The sequence below is a fragment of the Dermacentor silvarum genome, chromosome 10, assembly GCF_013339745.2.
Source record: "Dermacentor silvarum isolate Dsil-2018 chromosome 10, BIME_Dsil_1.4, whole genome shotgun sequence".
Lineage (NCBI taxonomy): Eukaryota > Metazoa > Arthropoda > Arachnida > Ixodida > Ixodidae > Dermacentor > Dermacentor silvarum.
The window spans coordinates 133,492,771-133,505,516 of record NC_051163.1 but is presented as its reverse complement, the minus strand read 5'-3'; the positions used below and the strand labels follow the sequence as shown (position 1 = coordinate 133,505,516).

Sequence of the window (12,746 nt, the reverse complement as noted above, 5' to 3'; positions counted from 1 at the left end):
ATTGTGGTTGCACCTGGACTACTGCCGAGGAACGTACACCCACAACACAATACAGGCAGAAGGTTGGCTAGGGCCTCTGCACTCCTGACACACGCACACGCACAGGCGTCGGACGCATATTTCGTCGATGCCGCTCGATACGAGCGTTCCGCTAGCAGCACCTCCCGCTTTGCGGCCGTCTCCGTTGACACCAAGGGCCGGGTACTTTCGGCCGCATCAATCATTACCTCGTCGCCCGGTAAGGCAGAGTAGCTAGCCCTAGCATTAGCGCTGTTAGATCCAAGCAAAACGGAAGTCTACACAGACTCGAGATCGGCAGCCAGAGCATTCGCATCTGGGGCCGTCTGTAAGGAAGTCGCCAAGATACTCGAAGAAAAAGTACTTGTTCATCACACCATCACCTGGTTCCCGGCCCATGTAGGGTCGAAAGTAGGGGGGCTTGTCAACGCCAACGAATTGGCCCGTGCATGCTCAGGCGCGAGGTCTCGCTTGCCGCGCCGGGCTATCTGGGGCCGGTGCACCGGCGGGGTCCGCAACGGGTCTGGTCCGATCGTGGCGGAGACGGAGCCCCCCCCCCCGCTTTAGGGACATACTCTCCACCTTTAACGAAGTCACAAGGCATAATCAACTTGCTCGCAGGGCATTTCCGTCGCCCCACCGAAATCTATCACGGCCTCAATCGGTTACGCTTAGGTTATTACAAACGCACTCGCATCCCAGCCTCTCGATCTATAGTCGTTTCGCGGAGGTCTCCCCTTCGTGTCCCGATTGCGGCGGATACAGCGATTTTAACCATATGCTCTGGGAGTGCCCCTCTTTACAGCACCCCACGGATCAAGGGATCTCGCAAGACACATTTTATTTACTGATCAAGAGTCATGACTGGTTCCATCCACTCAAGGCAGTCCAGGAGGTTCACGATGCGGCGGTGAGGCTTGGCATTCCCGTCCGCGTGGGGAGCGTATTTACAAATGCTAGTAGGCACAGCGGGGGCGTGGCACTGCGGGTAATGTGACTTCCGCTTAACACGGGTTGTCATGGCAATCGTGAAGCTCCTAGGTGCCTAGGGACGTAATCGCTTAGGGACTTTTGAGGCACTAGTCTCCACCGAGCGCGGCTCGCTTATCGCCAGGACCGGGCGCAGCGACCTTGCATCCCACGTGCGTAGGGAGCGAATCGTTTAGGGCGCGTTGAATGTCTGACGGTGTCTGGGCCACGCCGACCGCGCTTTATTCTAGTGTTTATTCTAATCTGGTGGTGTAAGACCCGTATTTCTGAACAATTCGGTGGTGCTGACGTTCGCAATATTCACGTGGCTTAGCGCCTCGGCAACGCAGTTTGCGAGCCGGCGCTGTGTAGCAACGTCGCCGTGTCCGCCCTTTTCGCCAGCGTCATCACATCGCACATGCACATGGACGTCGAAGGCGGAGGTATTGTACGTGTTCCTGGAGGCCACGACTTATGTCACGTAAGTAATATAATGCTTAAGGTGGTGTTTTCGTTCACCCGTTTACGCGTCGTTAAAATGAGGCAGCGCATGTTTTCAATCGCGTTCAGTACTTGCCCGCGACTTCACACGATTTACTTTTATCGCTGGCTTTACTACAATTATCGCGTAGTGCAGTGAACCTAACGGAGCTCTAACTATAGTCTATCCAACACCCAACTCCTTCTGAGCGCGGGGCTCTTCGCACCTGAAATAACTACGCGCTTTCCGCGAAGTTTGACACTTCGGCGTGCGCCTGATATTGTACAGCGCAGCCCGTCTGGTGCAGCAGACCAACGCCGGCTCATCCAGCGTGCGGTAGAGGCCACGGAATTCCAAGGGATCCCCGCCGACCTCCTTTAAGCCAGCGCAACCAGTCCTTGGACTGGTCCCCTCTTTTTGAGCGAAATAAAGAATTCACCACCACCACCCGTCTGGTGCATGCTGGTGCAGAGGGGCTTGTGGTGATCAACTGAGTAACATAATATTCGCTGGCTACATCTATGGCACAAAGGGGCACCAATACAGCGTATCTTTTACATTCGACTTGCCCTTGTACTAGCGCCAGAAATAATTGTATTTCGCTATATTCATGACCGCGCGAGCTGCGGCGTTGCACGAAGTAGCGCAATTACTGCTGTACACGTTTTGCTTTCAAAGCTGGCATAAGGAAAAGTTTATTCATTCAGGTAATGGTTTCTCTGATCGGCCGCAAGGATTATATATATTTCTTCCTTACAGACATTTAGAATGAAACTTCTGATATCATTTGGATGTGCGAGATGTTCAAACATAGTAACGAAATTGTCTGGGAAACACAGTGCATACGTACCACCAGCAAATGTCTTTCAAACTTCAGTTGCCCCATCATCTTTAAAAAGGCCCAACATTGTGTCAAATATTCGCATTCTTATAACTGTTTGACAATATGCACTATTTGCAAGTTCCAGCAATATCACAGAAAAAATTGTCTACTTGCTATAGCATTATGCAAAAGGTGTTGGTCAGTCCTGTATAATGAACCTGCATAACTGACAATTTCTCCAATTTGGTAGCATTTTTCTGCTGCTTGATGCTGAATGAGTGAATAATTCGAAGGCCGGGAAGACTGACCATGCCCGACCGCATTATTTACTAACATAGAAGAAAATGGTGTGCCCTAGCACAATGGAGCTTCACTCAGTGCAAGTGGGTTCGTTATCTTGAGTCTCCAATGAAAAGCCAGACCTGCCAACCTTAAGATATAAAAAATACTACCGCAATAACACCAAAATTTGCTGAAAAATACTAAATGTTCTTCATTAGTGAAGACGCACAGTTTGTTAAAGAAAATTACCTGTAGATACGCTTCAGAAATTTGCATAGGAAACTCGCATCAAAACAATATTTTCATCCCAGAAAAACGGGAATGTTCATGATGCTTATTCGTGAAATATCCATATAATGACAGCCAAATTTTCACCTGCCATTTGCGGTGGTGCTGCTACGGATAGGTCAAAATAATCTAACGGGTACAAAAAGTAAGGCTCTGAAAAAATACCTTCACAGCTGTATGTTTGCATTCTGCTGAAGTCAGTTCAACCTTAAATAGGAACAAAATGAAATGATTGGTGTCAATACGACCATTCGCAAACAAGGTCTCGAAATACGATAAAATCATAACAGTTGGCCGATATGCAAGGCCTATCAGGCTGTAATAGTATAACTAACTTGAAGGCCCTGCGCTGTCTTCAGGTCCCAGGACAATATATGCTGTTTACATGCCCATTCCGTCTTGATTAGAATTGAGTAATCTATGGTGAAAGTTATTTGCCGATTTTGAGAAATGTTCCATTATACGAGAGGCCTTGTTTGAGCTGCATTAATTTTGCACTTCTTGCAGATGCTGCTCAAGAATGCACATCGACTTCTTCAGAAGGTTCAGAAGAGGTCTTCTTCAGAAGGTTGGCGTAAAGCCAGCAATTTTAATGCAGCCAGTCTGTCTGTACGACCACTTGGTGCAAACTTTCATTTTTGTGTTACACACACACTCAATACAATAACTGTAATAAAGGATTTGAAAAATACAGTTCTCGAGTAGGACCTCTATTACCCAGAAGAACCATGCAATTACAGGAAATACTGAAAATTGAGCCTATGTGCACCTTTCATAGCATGAAACACAGTTTAAAGCAGGTGTATGTAGCATCAAAAAATCAAAGTGAAAAGTGATTAACGCTTGCTACATAATGACAACTGTAGAAATGTAGAATGCCACACAAATCCAAATGAAATTTGTTTCAGGTTAAATACAAAGTTCAAAGTAATGAAGTTTGGCTTATATGCTGATGGAGTTCTGAAAATAACTTTTTAAGGCAATCCAGCAGGCCGAAGATGCCGCCAGAGCCCAAGGGCTCGATGCCGTCATCTAGGTAGAGACGCCTAGGTCTCACAAATCTGCTACACAAATAAAGTTTATTCCTCCTCCTCCTGGGGTTTTAGGTGCCAAAACCACGATTTGATTATGAGCCACACTATAGTAAGGGACTCCGAATAATTTGGAATGTCTCGGGTTCTTTACTGTGCGCCCAACGCATGGTACACGAGCGTTTTTGCATTTCACCTTCATCGAAGTGTGGGCGCCGTGGCCGGGATTAATTGAAATGCTGTTGGTGTGGTGGAGAGAACAAACAATTATTACTTAATGTTTGGAATATGGTGTTGCAATACTGGCTTTGATTACATTGCTAAAGGGCATCAAAATGTTGTGCTTTTTAAAGTTAGCTTTCACATGCCCATCTTTATGCTTGCAAGCGTACAAGTGGGATGCCAAATTCTCTTAGAAGTTGCCACTTCACAGTTGGCTAACCTTTTGGAATGGATATCAAACATCAGTTAATCAGAACACTGCAGTGACCTCTTTTCTAGCACGATAGTTAAGCCCTAAATATGACACTAACTAAAGCATTGGCATGTTGGTAATCCACAGCGAACTGATTTGGCAGGCAGAGGGTGAGGATGGACGAGGCTGACTACTAAAAAAATTCAAACAAGGTGTGAATATACAGGGTGTTTCAGCGAACACTTTCAAAAATTCCTAAAGGTTGCCTGTGGCAGATAGCACAATTCTAGTTCGTGAGCTGGTCTACTCGAAGAGGCGGACATTACTTGCACACGAAATTGAAATGTATAATCGAATAATTAACAGAAATTCACTAATTAGGTTTTTAACTAATTACCTGGTGGCCCATATTGCAATTTACAAATTGTAGCCGTGGAGTTCGCAAGGCGGATCCACTTGGAACGAATTCTCGCGATGGCACCAGTTTCGAGATATTAATTCCCCAACTTTGCGGAGAAATGCATTGGCGTTCCAGTTAAGTTCTTAACAAAACGTTGCTTTTTGCATTGAAGCACAAAATTAACTGGAACGCCAATACATTTCTCCGCAAAGTTCGGGAATTAATATCTCGAAACTGGTGTCATCCTGCGAATTAATTCTAAGTGGATCCGCCTTGCCAACTCCACGGCTACAATTTGTAAATTGGTAAAATTCTACTTATCCGAGCTTGCTCCGACTCATATTCACCAAAATTGTATTTGGCCAAGCTTGATCTGACTAATATTCACAAAGATTCTACTCAGGCAAGCTTGCACCGAGTCATATTCACCAAATATCTACTTAGCCAAGCTTGCTACGACTTATATTCATCAAAATTCTACTCAGGTGAGCTTGCACTGAGTCATATTCACCAAAAATCTATAGCTTGCCGAGCTTGCTTTGACTCATATTCAGTAAAATTATACTTGGATCAGCTTTTCCTGACTACCACATGACAATATTCACTAAAAGTTTACTCAACTGAGCTTGCTCTTCCTCGTATTCACCAAAATTCTACTCAGTCAGGCTCAAACGAACTCAGACTGACGGTTAGTTCGAAGTCTTAGTGAGCCGACGTTTGAGTGAGTTCACCGTGCTATGTATACATTACATTATGTGACCTGTGCGGTAAATAAGCAAACATTGTCTATGAGTACGTGTTACATCGGGTGAAATAAAGACAACTGTAAACACTGCAGTTAGTTTTCTAGAGTTCAACTGACCGTTACGTGAAAGCTTCGCCTCATGTCGATTCAAGCAAGTGCATTGGATCTGCATCATATTTTTTGCCAATCCTGCTGGCTGTCCTAGTCATTACTGGGTGGCCACATTTTGTACATTTCAACACAAAATTTAATAAATGACTGTAGTGCAATATATTAAAAAAATATGCTTGCATCACTGCACATATAACAATCACAACATGACACAAACACATGCGCATAAGATGGACACAAATGATAAATACATAAACAAATGGAATCAGCTAGCCACCACCTATTGAAAAAAAAAAAGAAAAAGCACAGGACTACGTATAACCATTCCCCTTGCCAGGTACATGGGCTATAGGAGAAACACACGTGCAACCTAGCAGTTACCTCGAGGTAGCAGCTATGGATGCTTTTGCATTCGCAGCTGGCCACTCAACCACTCAAGTGTGTTCAGTGTGCACTTATACTTAGGCACACTTTTTATTGTCTGTATCTCAAAAATTTAATGTGGCTCCTCAAAATTTTGAGAATGTTTGGATTCTGAGGCTTGCAAAGCTAAATATTTTTATTACATTTTCGTTCAAGGTGCAGGCTCATACAAAAGATTAGAGATATTGTCTGCCCCTCACTTTCTCCCAGAACATAAGTGGTCTGTTATTGAGATTCTAGCAGCTTTTCAACAGCAAGAAAGGGAATCAGCTTCCCCTGTTTTCAGCATTGGGTTAATGCAGGCAATTCAGGGAGGCATAAAGTTTTGCTTATACAATCGTCTTAAAGTCTTGCTTATACAAGAATATTGCTAGGAGCAGGAACCGCTAATGCGCAATCACGAGCAATACACACACATCCGTTTTTCAGAAGCTGACGTTAATCACGGGTAGCGCGAGGGTCTCTGCGTTGACATGACGACTCCGCTGCAGCCGAATTCCGAATACTGCATATTCGATGACAACAGCTATAGGGGCTTGTTGATAGGTCCTCTTGTAATTTGTTTAACCGCAGGTAGAACGACACAGGCATAAAACACACACGAGACAGCACACAACGCTGAACGACCACCTGCGAACAGCTGTTTACGTCCGCCATTTCTCCTCGTATTGAACTTCACAAACCGCTGTTGCGCACTCCAAAACAAAGTAAACTTTGAAGCGTTTTTAAATTACAAAACGCATGTATTATTTGGTCCTAATAAAGAGAGGTCAATTATATTATAACGCGCACGTCTTTTTCATTACATTAAACGAATTTATGCGGCGTGTGCGACAAAATCTGGCAGCAAGCAACTCTGGGCGTCGCATAATCGCATTGTTGACATCGCACCATGTGAAATGGCCGTTGCGAATTTCGCACCTGCGAAAATCGCAGTGCAAAATCGCACCATGTGAAACAGCCTTCATTCCGGTTTGCTGGCATGTACGTACATGTTTATTAGGTGCCCTTACTCTACTGTCTACAGCAAAGTAATTTTACGAAAAGGTACCCCTGCCACAATACAAAATTATTCTGTTCGTTGTGAAGCAGCAACCTACCATTGTTCAGTTATTCAAATGAGTTTATTTTGTAATCAGGTAATCCTCAAGTGTCCCAAAGTTGGCCGCGCATGCACCTGTTGCTGATGTTGCACTGGTTCTAGTTATTGCAAGCATGGGGCATGGCTTTCCTTCATAGTTATGGTTCAAGTACAAGATGGAGCTAGGTGCTCCATCTGTGTGACGACGCCTAGAACTGAGTGGAAAATTATGGCTTGTGTGTGATCTGGGCATGGAATATTGCATGAATTTTGCCTATCAATTAGACTTCAGCTAGCACCATGAAGTCAAGGAAATGCCCTCTGGCGCAAGAGGGACAAAATGTCTCCGCTAAAGCAAAAAACAGCGTGCAAATGATCCTCCCGAGCGTGAAGACAACATTGTTCTGCGTGGCATTCAAGCCAGCTGATCTGCATGTAACCCAACTATATTATACAAAGGCATATAGGTGAACACCATGCCTGCAAGAACGTCAAGGGCTAGAAGAATATGGGCTCTCTATACTGGCCAGAGCTAGGCAAGCCATGTCAAACGTATTTTCTGACAGCCTCCACAAGATGATCACAGCTCACGCAGGCCAACGTGACCTACTGAAACTTTCAAAACTTTCCATAACCACTTACAACTGGCAACACACTATTTGCATCCGCTAACTCGCATACTTTGATTGTATTTGATTTGTATGATTCTCTTGAAGTCAGTGCCTACCAGCAGCCCAGCAAAGGCATGTCTCGAGGTGCAGTTCGTAATATGCAAGTAGAAACAGCTGAATCAATAAAAGAAGCATTGGACTCGGAAGGAGCCACGATACCAGCAGCATTACTAGTGGGTGAAAGCCAAGTGACGCTGCTCACTTTACCGACGCCTAGGCGTCATCGTATTGTGAAGTACTGCAGCTGGCTGACGCCTGCGTCACTGTACGTACCCAGAATGTTGGCATGCTTTAGATGCCACGGGACTGGTTACAAACAAGACATGCATGCGTCCAGCTGTTTGCATAAAGTGGGGCACACACGAACCTGAAGACTGCCTCATCACGGCTCCTCATTGTACGTTTACAGCGAAGATGGGCGCCTTGCCCAAAATACCCCAAAAAAGCTTGTTTCAAAAAAGAACTGAAGAAGCACACAGAGCAGTGGCCGCGTAGCCGATTACTGCACAGTCGTCCTCCAGCTCCCATGAATGCGAATACACCAGACGAGAATCAAGTGAACATGCTGCACAATACAGACAGAACAAGCTGCTATACAAGACCTATACACAAGCAGTGTCTGAATAATCAAAATGGAAACTTGGCCACCGCAGTACGTTGAGACATCGCACTGAAACGATTATGGAATATTTCAAACTGAGAGTGACATTAGTAGACGTACTGCATCAAACAGAACAGCTAGACAAGCAGCAAGCTGCTCTCTGCACGCCTCCTTGCACTTGAAAATGAGCAGCAGGTAAGAAGTGCACCACAAGCTGCAGAAGAAAGCCCGAGGAGGTGGGGAAAGCAGGCAGCGCCTGCAGTCAGCCACGCTGGAGCCAAGAAATTCTCATAGTAGGTGCACATCCTGCAAGTCTGCTTCTTCGGTGCGCAAAAAGAAAGTGAAACACAGCAAGAAGCAGCAACAGAAGAGGCTGCGCCAGTCAACAGGCACCATGAGGGCTGTGCTCCCTCAAGATAAACTGTGCACAAGAAAATGACAATTGAAGAAGCCATGTCACTTCTGGTTGCTAAGCTCAAACAGGTTCTCATAGAACAAGGCAAAATAGCTAAAGCTTCACATTCAGCAGCAGTAACAATGCCAGCAGCAACAACAGATGATGGCAGTGTGCATGGATTAGCATGGAAAACTCCTCCAAATCCTCATTCAATAATCGGAGTCATCTTTGCTCAATTTTTTCATGAGATTCTGAAAGACTGCGAAATCCACAACACCTATACCCTACTGCTAACCTCCCTCAAACCTTACAGACGGCCGCTACTATACGGCGGAAGCTGCTGCTGGAGTGCTAGTGCGACCTAATGGATGCGACCCAATAATGCAACCCATTGAAATAGCTGGGTCAGCTAGTTTAGCAAGAGGGCCAACCCGTCGTCCTGCTACTCCAGGAAAACAGAGGCACAACGCCAGACATACAAGGGTACAAAGGCTAACTCCAAGCGACTATAGAGCATCGGGCATAGTGAGGAGAGGCATCAATAGAGCAGGCTCAAACGGCCACATTTCCTTGCGTAGACGCTCCGCACATATAATTGAACATTATTCTATACTGCACCTCTTATGAGAAAATTTCAGTGTACTGCAGGCTAAGGTAGTGCAAAGAAGCCGTTTTGACATTGGTCTACCTCTGTCCCAAAAGCAACCGCTGCACTCAAGGAGACTTCACTTGGCTTTGACATCTGCAAATTCACTTTCCCCAGCACAGAATACTCAGTGGAGGTGACTTCAGTGCACATCACTCACATTGGGGATACAAAGACGCATGACCAAGAGGATGCCACCTTCAAGAACACTGCAGACCTAAAGTTAGCAAATGACAGCAACTATCCCAATGCCACACCCACCACTCAAACCACAAGGACAGTACACTGATCTAACCTGGGCGACTGCAGGCTTCGTTCAGAGTGTCAGTGCAATTGTGACCCAAGACGCAGCGACCGTTATCTGATCTAGATAACACTTCAAGTGTAGGTGAAAATGTGCCACATTTGCAAAATCATGGCTACAGGCTGGGAGAATTTTCGTGACTCACTTGAATCTGCAGAATGTGAAGGCGTTGAAGAATCGCTAGCAACAATGTAAGGAGCGACATGCGAACAGAGCTTACTGGAGTAATATCTAACCCAAACAAGCACCTGCTGCAACTTTGGGTTGAGCAAGCCAAGCTGCTTACTGCATACTTAAATTGTGGCCACAAGCAACAAGCCCTGATCAATATTCTACACAAGACTGAGAAGGCGAGATGTTGTGCTAAGCAACTCACCTAAGACCAGTGGATGGACCGCTGCACGTTATTTGCACACATAGCCCTCAGTAAGCTGTAACACACATTCTCGACTATAACAGGATGAACTAAAAACTCTAATACTATTTAAAACACGACGTTCAATCTACAGTGCACATCTGAAGAATTTGAGGAACAAGCAGCAGATGCTTTCCCCAACCACCTCGCAGCAACCGACCGTCCCCAGACTTATATGCACCTTAATCACCACTTGCCAAGGAAGGAATTGAAAGCCTCTTTACGATGGCAGAACCTGTTGCTGCTCTCGAGCATGTCAACACTTAAAATGCACTTGGCAAAGATGGAGTCACTTTCCAGATGTTGAGGAATCCTCCCTGAAATTAGAAAGCAAGCACTACAGCTTGTAATCAATGAAATCTGGAATATTGGTTAATTCCCCATGTAGTGGAAACACTCGATGGTGATGCCATTACCGAAATCAGGCAAGAAACCAGACACTATAGCCAACCTTCGACCAATCTCATTCACATCGACAGCTTGCAAATTGCTTGAACAAATGTGCCTCGCGAGAGGGGCTGAACTACCATCTGAGAAAGAGGACTGTTTCCACCTGTGCCAGATTGGTTTCTGCCCCAACTTTGATTTATGCAACTATAGCTTCTTTCTGCCTGAAAGCACCACCAGTACCAGCCGCTGCGGAAGAAAAGTACCTGGGATCCTAGTCACAGTAGACAAGATGGATGTTCAACACAGTCTGCAACGAGGCGGTACTGGTAGCTTTTAGTGAAGCCTGCCGTTGTTAGGGTTGCCAGTGTAGTCAAAGCCTTCTTATGCAACCGGACGTTTCAAATATGAAGTGGCAGTAAACAGCCAAGGACTTTTACCAACTGCACAGGCGGAAATGCACGTAAACCTGGACCGCCATACTTGATTGCAGGAGTGATTTGCTGCAGAGATAAGAAGGTGACTTAACAGTTGCTGATAACATATACCAAGTGCAAGTACGTGCAGTATGCAATACCAGTTAGGCCGAAACAAATGCATTTACTCCAAACCAATTAGAAAAGCTCAATATTTTCTTTTTTTTTGTCTGCAGGATGCCACTCGTGTGCTTTGGGTAAGTATGCACAGGGCTGTATAAAGCTGCATAGGTGAAATTAGACTACTAGATACAGCTGTTAAGCCTAATGTTTTTCTTGGCTAAGATCTTGCTCCTTGAACTCATTCAAGGTCATTAACTGCAGCACAAAAGTAATGGAGAACTAGCACAAGAACAAAGGCATGTAATGTACTTGTCTCAATTCTTGGGCTTGTGCCATCTTTTTTACAGTAATAGCGGCTGTAACAGCCTTGGGTGTTCTGATGTCTACTGGTGGTGTCACTGGAATTCCCAAATTTCCTGCAAGAAAATTGCAAATAAAAGGATTCTCATTGTGCTGTGAGTATTCGAACTTGCAACCGAAAGATTGGCAGTCCATAATTCTACATCTAAGCCACTCTGCTGAAGCTACAGCCGTGGTCAATAATGATCCTGGAGAGTGCGATCCAACAGGTGCCATGATTAGCTAACACCTGTTCAATATTTGTGTACTGTATATAGAGCTGGCGTTCACGCCTTCAGGTTGTGGCACGTCACCGTCCCACTTGTGGAGGCAGTCCTATGTTAAATTTTCTTCTTGCACGTAATGACAATGATCGGATGAGTCTGCTTAGTCTTCATTATTCTTTTTCCAGTGCTTGGCTTCTCATGCTTACTGTATGGGACTGCTGATGTCTTGTTTTCCCCAAGGACAGAGTGAGGCCTATTTATGCGGTAGCCCAAATATAGATTTGAGAAAACCAAAACGAATTCAGCATTAACAACATAAAGGGTTGTTTTGGTAGAGACCAGTGGCCAAGTCTGGATGTGAAAGAGGAGCATTTCTTGCTCCTCTTTCACATCCAGACTTGGCCACTGATCCCAGTGATGAAGTGGAAAGACTCGGCTTTTCTAGCCGAGTCTTCCCACTTCATCACTGGGAGGCATAACGTCCACAAACAAATATGACTCGCACTTATTTTACGTCTCAAAAGGAGATTACTCACTTGCATAGGCAAGTGTTCACTCCAACAGACACCGCATCAATCAGGCTTACTGTGCATTACATTTCACCAGCTATTACGAGCAAAACTGCAATTTTCTTTATGCCACAACTTGCCCAATTCTGTGTTTTGCAATAGCATGTTTGCAGCAGTGCTATGCTATTAAGGTGCTTAAATACTTGTGAATAGTAGTAGAGAACAAAAAAGAAAGTAAGAAAGCAGTGGCTTTTCGTGTGCAAACTATGCATACACCTGCTGTTGCAATGGCCATTTTTCCCTGTCTGCTAAACCATTTTAAACAAGAGAAGCATATACACAATTATTGTGCAAAGCCTTTTTGGGTTGTTTGTTCTTGGTTTCGAACTCGGCAAATTGCACATTAAGCAGGGGTGTCAGAACAAGGGGAGCGGGGGGAGCGACGGCTCCCCCTCACCTACAAATGAGGGAGCATGGCTCAAACTAGTGCTTCTAATTCTTACGGTGCCCGCATCGTCGGCAACATCTGAACGATCCTTTAGTGTCCTGGAACATATGCAGACGTGCTTTCGAAGCACAATGTCCCAGGAAAGGTTGATGCATCTACTCCTTTTGCAAGTGCACGGTGATTTAACTGCCACTTT

The 12,746-nt window shown here is 45.1% G+C and overlaps 2 long non-coding RNA genes across 2 annotated transcripts; both read left to right on the top strand.

The window, feature by feature from the left end:
* Positions 1–1,118: 1,118 nt before the first annotated feature.
* Positions 1,119–3,554, top strand: LOC125940921 (uncharacterized). Its single transcript, XR_007464081.1, has 2 exons — positions 1,119–1,468; positions 3,369–3,554. It is a non-coding gene; the product is annotated as an uncharacterized LOC125940921 (long non-coding RNA).
* Positions 3,555–6,219: 2,665 nt separating this feature from the next.
* Positions 6,220–12,450, top strand: LOC125940920 (uncharacterized). The gene is made up of 3 exons (XR_007464080.1): positions 6,220–6,970; positions 11,141–11,161; positions 11,375–12,450. It is a non-coding gene; the product is annotated as an uncharacterized LOC125940920 (long non-coding RNA).
* The last annotated feature ends 296 nt before the right edge of the window (positions 12,451–12,746 follow it).